Source organism: Lepidothrix coronata, unplaced genomic scaffold, assembly GCF_001604755.1.
Source record: "Lepidothrix coronata isolate B3197 unplaced genomic scaffold, Lepidothrix_coronata-1.0 Scaffold64, whole genome shotgun sequence".
NCBI lineage: Eukaryota > Metazoa > Chordata > Aves > Passeriformes > Pipridae > Lepidothrix > Lepidothrix coronata.
This window is the reverse complement of record NW_016690244.1, coordinates 4,422,667-4,439,824: the sequence shown is the minus strand read 5'-3', so window position 1 is coordinate 4,439,824 and position 17,158 is coordinate 4,422,667.

Below are 17,158 nucleotides of genomic sequence, written 5' to 3'. Positions count from 1 at the left end.
AAGCTCATCCAGTTTATGCTTTTGGTGGAAACAGGATCATTATACCTATATATCCCCAAGAGACATTTGTGTAATATGTTCTTATGAGTCACCAGAAAAGGAAAGTCTGCAGCCTCCCCTGATGACGACACTTGCCACTTCCCTTTCATGTCTGATTTTTGTCTTCTTTGCTGCAAATCATGCAAATTTTTTTTCTTCTTTAAGATGCTACCAAGAAGATTGTTACCGTGCCTGCTGCTATACCTGGCTATCGCCTTTATCTTTAGGCTCAGTGAACTCAAATTATTTATCCCTTTTTTATGGCACTTACTGCAAAATGCCAGTCACTGCCACTCACTGCATTCTGTCTACATTTTCCATGGTATGTGGCACCTAACAAACACCTGCCACTGTGCTCCAAGTGTACAAAGCACTTTCTTTTGTCTTATCTGCAACAGACTGGTCAGTGCATGGCAGAGTAAGATCTGGGGCTTTCATCGCATTGTACTGTTGAGATTTGCTCCCTGACTACTGAAGCAACCAAATCCTTCTATTGCTGCTGCTATTCATCTTCATTCATGCAATTCCTCCCTGTTAAGAGTAGGGACCTGTGTTCAACTTCTTTAAATTTTCTTGATTTAGAAAAACTAAATTATGTTGCGCCCTTCAGAATAGGGAACGGACACTCATGTGATGATGGCAGAGAACTGCAAAAGGCCAAGAGGAAAACAGAATCAGAGGGTGGAAGAAAACAAATCATTAATTTGTGTTTCTCTAAGCAGCCTGGAAGAAAAAGATGACAGAAGGAGACAAAGTGTGTATTTAAAAGATGTCCTCATTAACAGAGGTAAAGCAAGGACAGCAGCTATGTTAAAATTTACAGTAGTAAGTAAAAAAGCTTGCGGAGAGGTCATGAAATGGGAAACACCAGCTAGCTCTTAGCAGAAATGTTTAATAAATTAACAAACTGTGAGATAACAGACGAGGAACATAATAATTTGTCGCCCAAAATAACCTCTGCCATTGAACTCTGCCTTTCACAGACTAGCTGAAACGGAGCTGTCAGGAGCTGGTGAAACCCAGAAAGCAGTTCAGGCAAAAGCAGGATTTAGCTAGTGGGAGATAGCATGTTTAGCTTTGATTATAACATGTTATGATGTCAACAAATCTACTTCAAATTGTCATAAGTGAGACTCAGTTTTCCAACAAGCTAACCGAAAAAAAAGAAAACAAAATGGTGTTGTTCAATAATATTTATCAAAACTCTTTCATCTTATAGAATACTAGTCTATCAATAACATGGATTTTTCACTTACTAACTCACTATGTTCCCTCTAACAAGGAAGGCTTTTGGCTAAAGTGGAAGTGCTGGTTTACCCAGTAATTCAGGACCTGTCTTTAATTTCTCAGAATAGCAACATTGGTTCAGTGCCTGCTCTCCTTCCCAAGCCTAGAGAAACAGCAGATACAACTCAGCAAATTTCATCAATATTTCATCAAAAGCATCTTAGAGCTCTTGGTGCTTCACCCACAGTTCAAAACACATCTACACATCTCAAGCAGCTGGTTAAACCAATCCCAAACCCTGAAGTGCAAAACTGTCTTCGGAGTTTTGCACAAAGATAAACATGAACTCAGTGCTCAGTATTGATCCAAAAGTTAAAATGTATGTTAGACATTAGCAGGGAAACAGTCAGATAAAACACCGATGAACAAATCCATGGTGCCCTCTTACTGTGATTAATGTGTGCAGTCCTTCTCCTTAATAATGCAAATACATATAACACGACTGTGGGAGGCACAGGGAAGTCTGTCGTGGGTAAAAAATGGTTTCCATATAAAAAGCAGGTAACTAGACTGGGAGTCAGCATGTGGAAAACAGAAGCCTGAAGAAAGAGATAACAGATCTGTAAATAAGCAGTGACAGGAAAAACTGAATAGGCAATAACTGCTTGCTCATGCTTGTAATGTGAGAACTACAGAGTATCAAATAAAAGATGAGCTAAACATGTACAAAAGAAGGTACTATACCATAAAGCATGTAATTAAGTGATGAAACTCATTGTTTTGGGCTGTTGTGAACACCAAGGGTTTGTCTGTATTCAAAAAATACTTATATAAATTCAGAGCAAAAAAGAATCCATTAAGGGCTATTAACCACAAAACTACTATATACAAAAATAGCATGTTGAAAATTAAAGCTGGTATTTTACAATAACTAGCATAAATTTTCTGACAGACATGACCTGCAAAAAATAATAAAATTTTATATATGTGCACAGGTTTCTGTAAAATGTGAAAAAAAATTTATTTTTATCCAAAAAACTTCCTGGATGGAATTCAGTTTCCAACAAAAAAAGCAGTGTTTTGTTGTTAACAATACTGTTATGAATTGTCTGACTATTCTGAGATTTTAAAAATCCAATCAGGATCACAAATTCCCTTGCCTTCCAACTTTAAACACTCATGGGGGGCGGGGGGGGGGGATATCCTGGCCATAGAAAAAGCAAAGGCATAGCTAGTAATTTCGTCAGGTAATTTATTTCTTGTCAGAATGAGACCAGCTGCCATAAGTCAACCAGGTGCCATTGATTCTGAAAGAGAGGGAAACCATTAGCACTACAAGTAAAGTAAAGGTGGCAACAGCTCTGAGAGTAGAAGCAAAAGTTCTGTTCTTATCTTCCTTCTCCAAAAGGGTGGGGGAAAAGTAAAGTGCTAAAAGTCACTGGGTTTCATCCTTCAGTGTGATGAGTTTGTGCTGTACTGGTTAGAATCTCCAAGAGACTCTTTGTTCTTGCTGACACCACTTTGGCATTTATACTCTAGAATGCAGGGTAGGGGTAATGACTGAAATGAAGCCTGTTTTCTCACCTTATGATTTCCATTGCTCATATTTTTCTCCAAAGAGACACTTTCAAAGGAGATAATTATGCATAAAACCAGCATCTACATATATCTGTAAAAAATGGGTTTTGAAGGAGTCTCCTTTCCAGGAGACTAGAAGAAACTGAAATGGAATATAATTACAATATATTCCATTGGTATTACCTAGAAATTATGTGATAAGAGATATCAAGTATAATCTCTTGGGAAGAGACTGTATCACAAGAGAGTTTGCTAGCATAATTAAGAAGTTAATATTCTTAGGTACACAGGAAAGAAAGGGACTGCCAAAGAAAATGGTCTTTCAAGAACCTATGGAAAGTAAGGACAAGAAGAGCAGGTCTAAAAATCACAGGGGAGATTTGAGATCTGAGAATTATATGAGCAAGCTGAGTTACATACATAACTTCTCAGAGCTCAAATCAAGGATGGTTGTTGTTACTGTTGCAGGTGATCATAAGGAGAATATTACATCTTCGAAGGCAACTGTATCAGATGGGCTAAACTACAAACAAAATCAACTTTATCCATGTACACATTGTGTGAAAAGGTGGCACTGCAAGAAGAAAACACATTTCGTTGTTTAGCTCATTAAAATACTGACCACTGAATCTGAAATGAATTCATAAATATACAAATCAACAATAAAATCAGGAGATTCTCCTGGATGCAAAGCAAACTTTGAAAAGAATCTATTTCTGATGCCAGCTGAGTTAAATGTGCAGGGCAGAATGAAAAGGGAATTGCCAAGGGAGACACTTGAATTTTAAAACTCATAAATCCTCATCTTACAACAAAAATGTAACATGCGTAAATGTATAGCTTTGTATTAACTAGCAAAAGCCAAAATTTTAATCTGAGACTGAAGCAGGAAAGGGGCATTATGTCTCAAGCCGTGAAAAGACTGAGCGAAAGAAAAAGCCCCTGGCATTCAATGGCTCTTTTCCATCACACACAAGTCCAGTTCACTCCTCATACTGAAAAGTAATGTGTTTCAGAAGTCCATGCATATCTGTGTATCAGACTACAAGACAAGCTATGCTGGAACACCTATTGGTTTTTCTGTTTAGTTTGAAAAGGAGCGTTTTTTGCTGTATTGTGCTTTGTGAATGTGTCTCAAGAGAGAAAAAAATCAAAAATAATAGAGTGAGCTAGAGTGAGTCAGCCAATACAAACCATCCACAGGAAATCATACAGCCACAACTGTGGTTACCTTCACAGCAAGGACAATGGACTCAGGATCCAAAACCACAAATTTAGTCATGTATGACATAAATGATGAAATAAATTTCTGGGCCACCTTTTATTGGACAATTTAGTCAGAGGGGATTAGCTGGAAATCCACTTCTCACTTTAACCCAGGTTCCATTTTCAGTTTTAAAATAGGACATGTTGTAAAATTCTTCAGAATCTGATGACCTGGGTTAGTTTTAAAAAGAAAGTTTCTTATACGGACAATAAAAATTCGGCCATTTTGAGAAGGAAAAGTGAAGTGTACCAATCCTGTTTCTCTACAGTTCTTTCTAGCCTCCTTTCCAATGGAAATAAGGTTAATATTGTTACAGTGTCTGTCTGTTTATCTTGTCACAGTAGAATTGTGAACACGTTGGCCAATTTCAGCTAAATGTGACAGACAGGTAGAGGTCTCAAAATTGTGAAGTTTCTGCAGACTTTACAAAGATAACCAGCAGTACAGAGGTTAGAGACAAATTTAATGCTTTACTGAGAGGAAAAGCAGGGTGTGAACTCAGCTGCAACCTGAGCTGTCACAGAGACACGTAGCATATACCCAGCTATGGCAATGAATGATTATATGCATTTATTTAATTTTAGACTTTCCTTATATTTTACAGTGCAATCATCACCAAGACAGTCCAAGTAGTTCAGTGCCAGACATGTTAAGACACATGAAGCAAGAATCAATGGCAAGCTTCACCAAGATAGGAGAATCAGGATTTTTACATTGCAGTTCTTTCTGATCTGAAATCAATTGTCCTATGGATGATTTTTGTGCAGAATATTTTAATAAAGAGTTATATACATGCTATAGAAGAGCCATTGGGATAAGTGGAAATCCTGCAGTGTAGCTTAATAACAACAAAAAGTAAAACACAAAGTAAGACACAAAGCTCATGGCACCTTGAAAATCAGTTAACGTCAGCAGAGAGCCCAGATGAACTGAGCACTGTGGTAGAATGCAGCTTCTCAAGAGTGTCATCTGTGCATTACAGAGGCTACATATTATCAACAAACATTCAATATTTTTTCAGGTTTCTGAAAGCAATGTAGAAATTTTGATTCTCTGAGACAAGAGGGGCAGGTATTGTAATTTCAAAACAAAGTATCTTTCAAGTGATTTTGGTTTCTGTAACTCTTGGAAACACTGGAAGAGAAATGGACATCTCTCTGGAATGCAGAGTACTTCCAGAGTGAAATTGTGAACTGCTTCTGTCTGTCTTCAGGTTACTATGTGCCTTTTAAGGGGAGCACATTCCTTTTCTCCTTCCCAAGTGTATTACAAGCAAAACAAACAAAAGCAACTTATGAAGATAGAAATTTATTTCTTCATTTATTTCTCCCCATCATCTGCATCCTCTTTATATTTAAGATAGCAAGTATTTAACTGAGGAAATCTCTTCCCAGTTCCCATTCTTGATAGAACCACAAAATGGGTGCTTCTGTAGGACCCTGTGATGGAAATAGATGGAAATAAAACATCTCTCATCACTGTGGAGCATTGTTAAGTGCCTAGTAACAAAATACAACCCACTTTATCCTCTTATGGACGAGGGGAAAAAAGGAAAAATGACATTAGAGATATGGAAAGTGGAGAATCCATGTACTCCACATACAATTAATCTGATATACTCTCTTTAATTCTTTCTTGGAAGGACCTGAAATCCCTGCTTTCTAGCCTCCCACTGGCCATGTGTCTCTCTGCATTCATCATCCTTTTCCATAGCAGAACTTATAAATATGACTTCTCATCTACCATCATCAGAGCCATCATCAGATCACAATTTCACCTAACATTGCTAATGCATTCTTAAGGGAGGATGAACAGCAGAAAATTGCAAGGAAAAGCCATTTCATCTTCTTATGGTACTGACAATTTTCTTCTTACAATATTTTATCTGTGGTTGGAATTCACACTTTGGGAAAGGCGTGAAAGCTAGGAATAATTAAGAAAATAAAGTTATGAAGCACGTCTTAACATTTGATTACAAAAACCCAAACCCCATTCTCAGGAAATTCAATTCAAGAAAAAGTTAAGAGTGATTTGCTTGGCTTTTCCCACAACAAGATCTGTTCCTTTTAGCTAAGCACATATTGACTATTCTAATACCTATTACCCAGTTCAGTTTTTATTCACCTAAATCTTGAAAACAGCATGAAGCTGAAAGAAACCAAAACACAACCCTGTGCTTTAAATGGCTAGCTAGGAAGAGACTGCAGGTGAGTGGAAAAGCATCATGCATTTTGTCTCCCTTAGAGAGGATTCACTCAGAAGATGGATGGAGGTTTATACGAATCATTCACTTGCAAATAGAGAAGGAGAAAAGTGATGAAAAGAACAGCTTGAAGCAGGGGCAAGAAAAAAAGTTGATTGTTACAACTCCATAATACTGCTATTATTAGACATGATCCACAGTAATGTGTGTGTGAACTGCTGCTAGAGAAAATTCAGACTGCAAATAAGAGATGTTGTTTCTAAACATAAGAAAACAGAAAAAAGAAGTCACAACCAGCTGCTCTAGCTATTTTCCTCCAAGGGCAGGAGGAAAGGCTTCCAAAACCTTTGGTTTTGCTCATTATTATCATCATTTTTTTCTAATACAAGAATCCAGATTCTTCTCCACATTCATGCTAGACCTGCCCTAACAAGTAGCTATAAGCTGACAATGTGCCTGCCTACATAACAGAGATCTTTCTATACTGTGGTAATGCAAACCAGGAAAATGTTAGGAACTTTTGCACTATTCTCAGTTATGCTTTGGGGAAGTAACCTCGAAGAAAAGGGGTTGGAGATGTCATGTTTCATAAGGCCTTCATTTGTCTTTTGCTGACCTGAACTCTGGCCTTGCAGTGTCCCCTCCTGGGCAGCTCCCAATGAATCTTGCATTTAAAGTGAGCCCTTTCTGCTTCAATTCAGTTTTAGAATAAACTAATGCCTTTAGCAGGAGGACTCACAAAACTGGCTGCCATCATTCACTGATTTCCTCAGTTCTGACTTTTTTGACTCTTTTCTCATTATATTTAGGCCTTCATGTAACAAGGGAAAAAAAGGAACATTTTAATATTAAAATATTGGAAATTTTCAGAAGGGCACAATGAGCAGTTTTGGGTGACTGCAAGTGTATGTTTAAAAGAAAAATAATACAAGGGCTATAATTAGTTATGTACAACAATTTTAGACCTTTTTCAACATGCTATAATGTCAATTTCTAATGTGTTTATTACAGTCCAGTTCCACTCTTTATCTTTAGAAATCCAGCAAAATTTAACTAATCAGACAAACAGCTTGTTGAAAATACCCAATAAAGAGAGTGCTCTGAAAGCAAATCTTATTCACCATTAATGCCTGATATCTAAATAATTATTTAATGGACTTACACAGGTCTTTGGCTCTGAATATGGAGTCTCTTATACTTTTGCTTGAGGTCTTCTGGTGTGTAGCTGTCCTCACCTGTTCAGAAGACAGTAATAAAATCCATTAGTTTTGTGAGATTTAGAAGATTTTGGCAAAGTTTTGCTTTTTATCCAAGAATATTTGTAAAATAAGTAACTTCATTATTTTATACACTTATAACAAACACTATATAGAGAGAGATGAGTGGTGGTCTGATTCTGCACTCATCAATAAGCAAAACTTGAAAGAAAAAATGAAGGACCTGAATAAACTTCACTTTAGATGAATGTGAGGATTATATTTACACCTTACTTATTTATTTCCCCAGTAAAGTGTTCTGACTTTTTAGCTAAAAGCCACTAACAAAGTCTATGAATAACTTAATGCTCAGTGTCTTTTTATATGGTCTACATCCACAATTTAACACATGCTGTAGAGGATACAGGCAATCATTAGACTATTCTCATTTTCATTTGACAGATAGATTTTATATTTTTACAGTAGCAAAAGTGTTAGACTTCCAAAGCCCAGGGAAGAGGCAGAAGCACTTAGATTCAACTGAAGGTCAGCTGGAGTTGATCTTTAATGAGAGCAGGTCACTTGTCTATATTTCACCTGATATAGAGCATTTCACCCCACTGTCATTTTTGTCCCAGCAGTGTAGCAGAACTTCCATATACACATTATAAAATGAATTCTTAACTCAGTCCCCAATTAAGTTCTCCATTGACCTGTATTTAAACAGCCCTGATGATGTCTGAATTTCCTCTCTAGATATATGATGAATATACAGTACATGATAATAAAGTCACTCAAGAAACTGCACTGAGGATTTTCTATCCTATTAGAAAGCAGAGGTCTGGGTGATGTCAGAGTCTAAAGGCAATGCAAAAGCCTTCCTTCCTTCCTGCCTGCCTGCCTTCCTGCCATCCTGCCTGCCCACCTGTCTTCGCCAATATCTGGCAGGACAACTCTCAGGAGTTACTCCAACAACTCTTCTTTTCCAAATAAACAAAGGCAGGACTTTTTAGTTCACTATGATATATACAGGGAGTGTAATGACCAGAATATCACCTGTCTGGGCCAAAACCCCTGGCAAGATTTCAAGTCATTTGGTAACAGCTTTTTCGATCCAGCTTTTTGATACCAGCTTTCACCCTTTCCTATGAACTTTGTCTCCAGACAATTGTTATGTATCCTTATGGAAAGATCTGAAACAGCAGAACTAGTTCTTATGTTCCCTGTCTGTGTCTGCCCTCTCACACCACTTGCTCTGCTCTAACAGATGCAACTTGAACGAACTTCCTCACATTTTTACAAGAGAAAGAAAGTAGACTTCCTATCTGCCTAGGACATGACACAGAGGAAGCAGCAGCAGTGATCACTGGCACCTTGTGGTGATTTTGCAAGGCAAATGAAATTTAAAACTCTGCTGGATGCCAGAGTAAGTAAAACTTAACCAAACTACATAAGCTTTTGTAGGGTCATTCTAAAACATTTTTTTTTTTAATTCATTGGTTTTAGAAACAAGTCACACCTTTCTGTATGAAGACAATGAGTGCTTTAAGAAATACGTAAAATCTAGTGAATGTGGAAGAAGTGGCAGGCCAGATCCTGCTGGACTTGCTCACGTGAGGAGGCCTGAGGCATATGAACAAGAACAGAGATATTCAGCAAGTTTCAGTTTCTCATCTGTTAACCTCTAAACTGAGCATGACACTTGAGGAAAAGGAAGGAGTTTCCATTTCAAATAACTCATCTGCAGTAGAAACTACCAGAATGGGACTAAATAATTCAGTCTTAATGAGAATCACAGAATATTCTGAGTTGGAAGGGACTCACAAGGATCATTGAGTCCAGCTCTTAAGTGAATGGCCCATATAGGGATCAAACCCATGACCTTGGTGTTATAAACACTGTGCTCTAACCAACTGAGCTAATCTCAGTTCCCCTTTGGGGTTTTCCACATGAGTTCCACTGTACCTAATGTAGTCTCTTTATAGACTGTGCATGATGAGGAATTCTTTCTACCAGATAACATTATTTAATTATGCAAGTCAGGATGAAAACTCAATAGGCTAAAATAAACTTGGATGTTGTTTCATGAGTTTCAACTGCATGTTAGAGAAACACAACTCCATCGATTTTAAAGCAAGAGTTTTTCTTTATAAGGCAGGGAAGAAAGGAAGAAATAAATCCTTTAAATCCATAAAATCCTTCCCATGTAGCAGTATTATTATAATTTCTGCAAGGTCACATATTACTTTTGGTGAACATTAACAGAATCCAAAACAGTAACTCCATTTTCTTAATGTAAAAATCTTCCGTGTCCTTCTCACAAATATTTTTTTCATATATCCTTTCTCTCACTCCTAATCAGATAGAAAAATAATTTACTCTGAACACAAAATTTATAGCTATTGTACATTCCTTTTTACATGATTTCATGGAAATACACCCCCACTCTACAACACATTCTTTAATGCCAAGTATATGTAACTAAATTTGGTCTTTCTGTCTAAAACGAAATAATGTGATTTTCTAGGACACTTATAATATACAAATCACATTTCCCTGTAGGGCCACTCAGCAGTATTAAATGAACCACTACAGTTATCAACTCCTTTCTATCATTTTTTATTTACAGCAAGTGACAAGAGTATAATATCCTCTCAGAAACTAGATGGCAGAATAGTAAAAATTAATCCATACTTTAGTGAACTTAGAGTATATAGCAATTTCCTTTAGAATCTAAGTCTACCTGTAGTAATTCTACAAAATACCCTATTAAGAGCAACATAACTACTAATTAGTTTGAGCTTTATCACTTAAAATATAAGAAAAAGGCAGAAAACACCTCAGAACAGGTTTTGTATTTTCATTAGCTGCTCTGTGTGCACTATTGATTCGCCTCAAACTTTGCAAGAGAAACATTTTGTTGGCCTGAGGACTTTGAAGTCGCCAGTGATAAGGACCATCTACCTTAATAATGTAACTAATGCAGTTTTTGCAACAATGGATAGAAGAGATTTGCAGTGTGGGCCACAACATCCAACTAAGTAGCCAGGCTGGACCATGTCTTCCAACTCCAAAGACTTCCTATGCTCACGCTGTTTCACAGTTTCTCCTTTGTGAAAACAGTGCATGAACTGTGTCAGTCACACTTCCTCACAGGATGCCTTTCCACAGTGTACCTTCCCTCCACTGTGGTCCTAAAGCAAGGTGGAAGAAGCCTCTCACCCATTTTCTTTAAAAAAATGGCAGAGAAAGGGAAAGGGAAATAAGATCACAAGAAGAAAGCACATCATGTGGCAAAGTGCTACTCACATTCCTGAGAACTTATTTTGTAAAGTGAATCTGCTTTCACTCATAGGTAAAAGTAGGACAGACACATCTACTTATGAGAAGATAACACATTCTGTATTTAAACATCCACCCACGGGTCTTTAGCAAGACAGTGCAATGTTGGTGTCCTGGTTTAATCCCAGCTGCTGGCTCACTCCCCCACAGCAGGATGGGGGAGAGAATCAGAAGAGTAACAGTGAGAAAACTCATGGGTTGAGATAAAAAAGTTTAATGGGACAGAAAAGGAAGAAAGTACTGATGTTGATGAGGATGACAATAAAATAATTACATCACTAAAGATAACTGACAGTGACTCGTGTGCAACATTATGATACAAAGCTTGAGTGACTCTGCTCAAGAGCGTCACATATTGAACAAGCACAACCTAACTAATACGTTTAAAGTTTCTTGTTTTGAACTAACATTACTCAGCATAAAGAAAAGTTTAGTAAATTTCTTACCAGGAAGCTTGGGAGATATGGGGTGTGTTTTCAGAAGCAATAACTACTAGAATGACTTCTACTGCACTCACCTTCATAACTGCTTCTTTAACAGAAGATGTATCTGCGGCTGGTCCATGGTTGAAAGCCACAGCTTTTTTCTTACATTAGGACCTTGTAGAGTTCTCTTGAAAACCTTCTTGGCAATGAATTTCATCACACATCCAGTGTCCTATTCACTGGAGTATCTCCGGTGAGAAATATTTTTTAGTGCATTGAGTAGCTTATTCTTGTTGTGAAACTCTGAGAAGTAGATGAGGTAGCGGTAACCGAGTTGCAGAAAACAAAACACACCCCCAAATTATTTTGTTCTCTTGCATCTCAGTCATGGAGAGTAATGCACATAAAAGCCATATGACACAATGCTAAACTTCATCCTGCACTTCAGACAAGTACAAAGAAAAATGGAAAGCTAGACAAAAATCTGCTCAGTGTATACTGAAGTGAGGCATTGAAGAGTAAAAATTGCTTGTTTTTATCAGGATGTTTTGCAAAAATATTTGAAAAATGGTGCTAAATTACCCTTGGACTATATTACAGATGGAGAAGCTGTAGCACTGAGTGAAAGTGGCTTTTCCAGCATCACCCAAGCACAGGACAGCAACAGGACCAGGAACAGAAACAGTCTTGGGTTTTGTCAAAATTCTGACAGGCTCCACATTCACTTGCACTCTGAACCTGTGGGATGCAAGCCTGTTGCAGTCTGTACCCCCTTTGCTGGGTGTGCCTGCAGAGGTAGAACCTGCACTGCTGACCTCAGAGCAAGCTTGCAGCAGTCTGCATTGGGTTGTATAGAAGTACCCTGTAATTTCAGCCCACAGTATTCCCTTTTAAAGCTCCTCTGGGGCACAGTGTGGGCCCACACTAATTCAGGTACTGCTATGTGGCTCAGATACTGATTTGATGCTGTTATTATTACATTATTACTAGGAGAATTGTTTAGATTTTAAAATGCATTTGGCATTTCTGTAGTAAAACACATCTCATCTTGTAATTACTCCAGCCATTATTATATCTAAAATCAGAAATTATGTTGAAGAAAATAATTTGCTGCATCACGAAGAAAAATGTAATTTAAAAAATCAGAGGCTATAGTGGGTAGCATAACTACAGTAATAATAGGATCATTTATCTAGCACTCATGAAGGGAGGAGATTACAGACTCACCATTCCAGCCAAATTCAGTGTAGGACAAAAGTTTCATTATAATTTTCTATACATAACTAGTATCAGACACATTTGGGCATAGAATGCACCAAGTACTGAGGATAGTAAGAAATAAATAAAAAACCCCAAAACCTCACAGCAAAACAAAGGAGAGCAGTATTGCAATCCGAACAAATAAAGAGAAGAAAGTTTTAAATTAATAGGTGTGATAAAATTATTTGGCAGCTCAATGTAAAGCAGTGGAGGAACTGGTGGGAGCGAAGTTAAAACAAAAAAGAAGGTCAGAGAAGGGACAAGGAAGGCTATCTGCAGTGCAGAAGCTGCAAGACAACTAGAATTATGAAAGGTCAGAGAAGGATAGTGCTAGCTGGATCTCTCAGGGTAGAAAGAAATAACAAAAAATAATATGCACAAGAACATAGAGAATAGGGGGAAATTACAACAGAGGAACTCAGACTATTTTGATATGGCGAACAGTACTCTTACCAACAGAGTTAAATGCAATACCACTGAAACCAAGTGATACAAGGTTCTAAGAAGACCTGTGAACCTTTATTGTAAATAGAAATTCGTGATATGTAAAACATTTGAAGAATCTACATTTAATTATAAAAGCTCTTTTTCAGTTCAGTTTCTCCTGCCTACTCATGGATTAGCAAACTGAAGCTCCAGTTCAGTAAACACCTGACTCAGTGCAGGATTTAACCCCTGTGAAGGGAACACACAACTCGGAATGTTTGTTTGAGTGGAGCCTAATACTACATAGGCAAAGAGTTCACAGCTTATGAGATCTCTGCTAGGTCAGTTTGAAAAATGAACAATACCATTAGTAACAGTGACATAGGAGTAAGCAGTACTGGCCATCCCAGAAAGGTAAAGAATAAGTAAAAGAAAGTTAAATTGAAAAATGCTGGATCTGGAGAGTTTTTCAAATAAAAGGTGAAATCATTGTTGGAACATACACTGAATTTAGTTTCCCTAATTCTACAGATTTTAAGAGTTTCAGTGACTTAAGATGCATTATTGTCTTCCATTACTATGTATGTTTGCTAAACTGCATTTGGTTTTGTTGGAGAATGGAGTAAAAGGAGAAGCAGGACCTGGGCCTGCTCTATGCCAAACACTTTCATTGATGGGTTTCTACCAGAGTTTAGAGATATAAATATACTATTAACTGTAGAAACTCACACTATTTGGCACAATCACTTTCTAAGGAATTAGGATAGACAGACTACGAAAAAAGTAATGCAAACTTACTTCATGGTAACTGGAACCAGTGGATACTAAAGCACTTGCCATTTCTAATAAATTATGTTGCAGTAATTTTGGCAAAATAAATTAATCTAAACAACAAAAAAAAATTTTTTTCATTCTAAGCCCTAACATCATTTTTTCAAGCACCTACCCACTAAGACCATAAATTCACATGCATGCTTAACACAGAACTAGTGTGATATTAATAAATCAGGGTTGAAAGCAAGTGGTGATACTCAGGCTTACAATACCAAAACAAGATTGAGCGTTTATGGCTGCGTTTGCAGATGTAGTTAATGAGTTCACATAGCTGTGAACAACAGCAAAAAAGGCGTACATGAGCACATGACTACTTAGTGAGATGGTGCATTGTGTGTGCTTTTAACATGGACTTTGCTTGAGATATGTACAGAAAATAAGCCCTGTCCATTAAGTCATTTATTCCCCTAAAAAAAATAAAAAGGAAAAGATTACAGTCATGTTCTCTTCATTTCACTTGATTGCTCAGATATTTTACTCACCAGAGCAAAAATTTATCAAAAGGGCTGATTGCATTACATATTTTTATATAATTTATTTCAAGTCTACCATGATTAGATATTGAAATTCTCTAGTAGAACAGAAGGTTCCACTATCCGTGTATATTTTTTATTCCATTTAGGGTGAGAAAATATAACTATTAAAAATACAAATAGTTATATTAAAATATACCTATTTTTGTTTGGAAGGACAGACCATTAGTACTTTGAGGAATTTCTGAACATGGCTACTGCATTTCATTTCAGCTGTAATCCTATTTTGAAGCTGTAAGAAATTCACAGTATATAATTTCATATCTGACAAAGACGTACAGGGAAAATGCCAGTTTAGCATGAGCTGCAGATTTCTTAGCAGTGGTAACAATCAATGAGAGAAAAATTAATCCAATCTGTCTTTTATACCATGTTGAACTTGCAAATCTGAAAGTCAAAGAGGAAATAAATACTTCATTTGAGACTTAAGATACATACCACTGAAATCCCACAATGGTACTTCTAAAGAGCTTGTTAGGAACACATAACTGCAAAATTTACCGTGCTACTGACAACCAAAAAGTACAGTAAGAATTCTCCTTTGCATTAGCTAAAAGGAAATGCTCAAAGTAGGAGTCAGATACAATTTTCAAACATGCACAAATTACACTTGGAGACTATGTCTTCTGAAAATGGTGTTTATAGGTATATAGTTAGCCATGTGCAGAAGTACCTGGTTTGTGTTTAGATACAGATGGATTCACAATCTTCTTTATTTAAAAAAATCTCGAAGTCCACAGTGTAATGCAATCATGCAATTTACAATATATGCACAACACATCACTGGCAGTCATCAGAACATCGCACATATAGCCATTCCAGACCACCAGAACAGGAAGAAAATATTCTGTTTCATTCCTCATTTTCCCTTAAAAAGAGCAAATGTATTTTCCAGTAATGGCAAAATATAATGATTCTAGGTCTTGCCCTGCATCCTGGAGATCCCCTCTCATCCGAACAGTCTTCAAGGCCAGCAGGTTCTGGAATAGCCTGATGAAGAGTAGCATGCTACATATGCGGTATTCAAAGAAAATGTAGAGGTGACATAACATTTTTATTTTCTATTGGAAATCAATAGACTTCCTTCCATCTTCCTTTATTTGCTCCATACTTAAATTCCAGCGACTTAATTGGCTCCCCAGGGAAGCGGTCAGCACCAAGCCTGACAGAGCTCAAAAAGCATTTGGACAACACTCTCAAACACATGGTGTGATTCTTGGGGTGACCTGTGCAGGGCCAAGAGTTGGACTTGATGATCCTTGTGGATCCCTTCCAACTCAGCATATTCTATGATTCTATGTATTGTAAATGAGAAGTATGAAAGAAGAACATCAAGTCTGACACCATTTTTACGTTTAAGAGATTAATAACTTGGATGGATAGCATCAAAGTAACAATTTTCCTCCAGTAGTTAAGCTCATTTTTGTTAACTGTGATATTCATAAAATATGTTCAAAGTCCATTTAAAAATACAATCCCTAAAAAAAAATTAGCAGATGCTTTGGCAGGGATAAGCTAGCCCTTGTCAGCCCCTGTCAGCCCCTGTCACAGCAAAGGACATCTGAAGTTACTATTCAGCCATAGAAAAGCTTATGAGGAAAAGGGAGAAAGAAACATATAAGAATTCAGAAAAATCAGGACAAAGATGTTAATAGGGAATAAATGGGGTCATCACACTGCCCTTAAACCAGCTAATTTCTTCTGCAGTAGCTTTTTATCTAAAAGACACAAATGGAAAGTCAACTGGACCAGCAGGTAGGATATTCAGAGATGGTCATTGCTCCTGTTTAGTGTGACATACATGGGGACAGAGCACAGCCACCATTAGCAGCCTTTGAAAATGAGAGACATAACATCTAACAATCAATACAAGTGTGCAATCAGCACATCAAGAAGGATCCTATAAAAAAGTCCATTAAAAAATATCAATGATGATGTACTTGTCATATCTTGTTTGTCCATGTTCCCCTGCAATTCCCTTGTCTCCAGCTTGTCTCCTAGTTAATTGGAAAAACATGCAATTAAAATGTGACGAGAGGCTCTTCTGATAAAAATGCAAAATTCTCAAGAAATTATGATAGCGTTTTCCTCCTGAAACAGAGGGCTATGAAACACAAAAAAAATAGTCATGGAGTCATGCAAAAAACCCCAACCAAACCTACACAATGATCAGCCCATAATTTTTTTTACTGAGGGAAAGATAAAATGAGATGCAGCTGTTACCTTAACGCAGCATGGTAAGATAACAAAAGGCATGCAACATCTTGTTTCACACAAGTGAAAGCATTTCTCCTTCTCATCTGCCAAAAATATACTGTTGACTGTGGTGTATTCTCTCCAAGTAATACCTTCTATGACAGAAGCGTGTCACTTCCAAAATGTGATTTATCTACTTGTTTACTGAAGCACACACTGATTTCCCATGAGAACAGTGAAGAGCTGGCAGTTCAATTTATTTTAAAAACTTCTCATTGCTCCATAATTGCTGTGTAAGTAAAAATGTTGGAGAAAATATTAACAGGCAATTTCTATGCACAGAACATTGAAAATGTCCATTGATCTCAACAAGAATGAGCTTCTGTCAGATTTTCTACATTTGTTAGGGAATGTATATCAGTCAGCAAACTACAGGAACATGAGGTACTCCTTACTCTTCATTACTCAGGAACATGAGGCACCACTTCCTCTTCCTGACAATTTACCAGAAAGCTTTGGGTCAGAGATCTGGCATAAAACCTGTCCACAGGATCTCCAAGCTGTGATGTTCAGCAGAGTGACTCTGCTCTTCATGTGGCAATAGCTCTGCATCCACAGAGAATACAGATGTT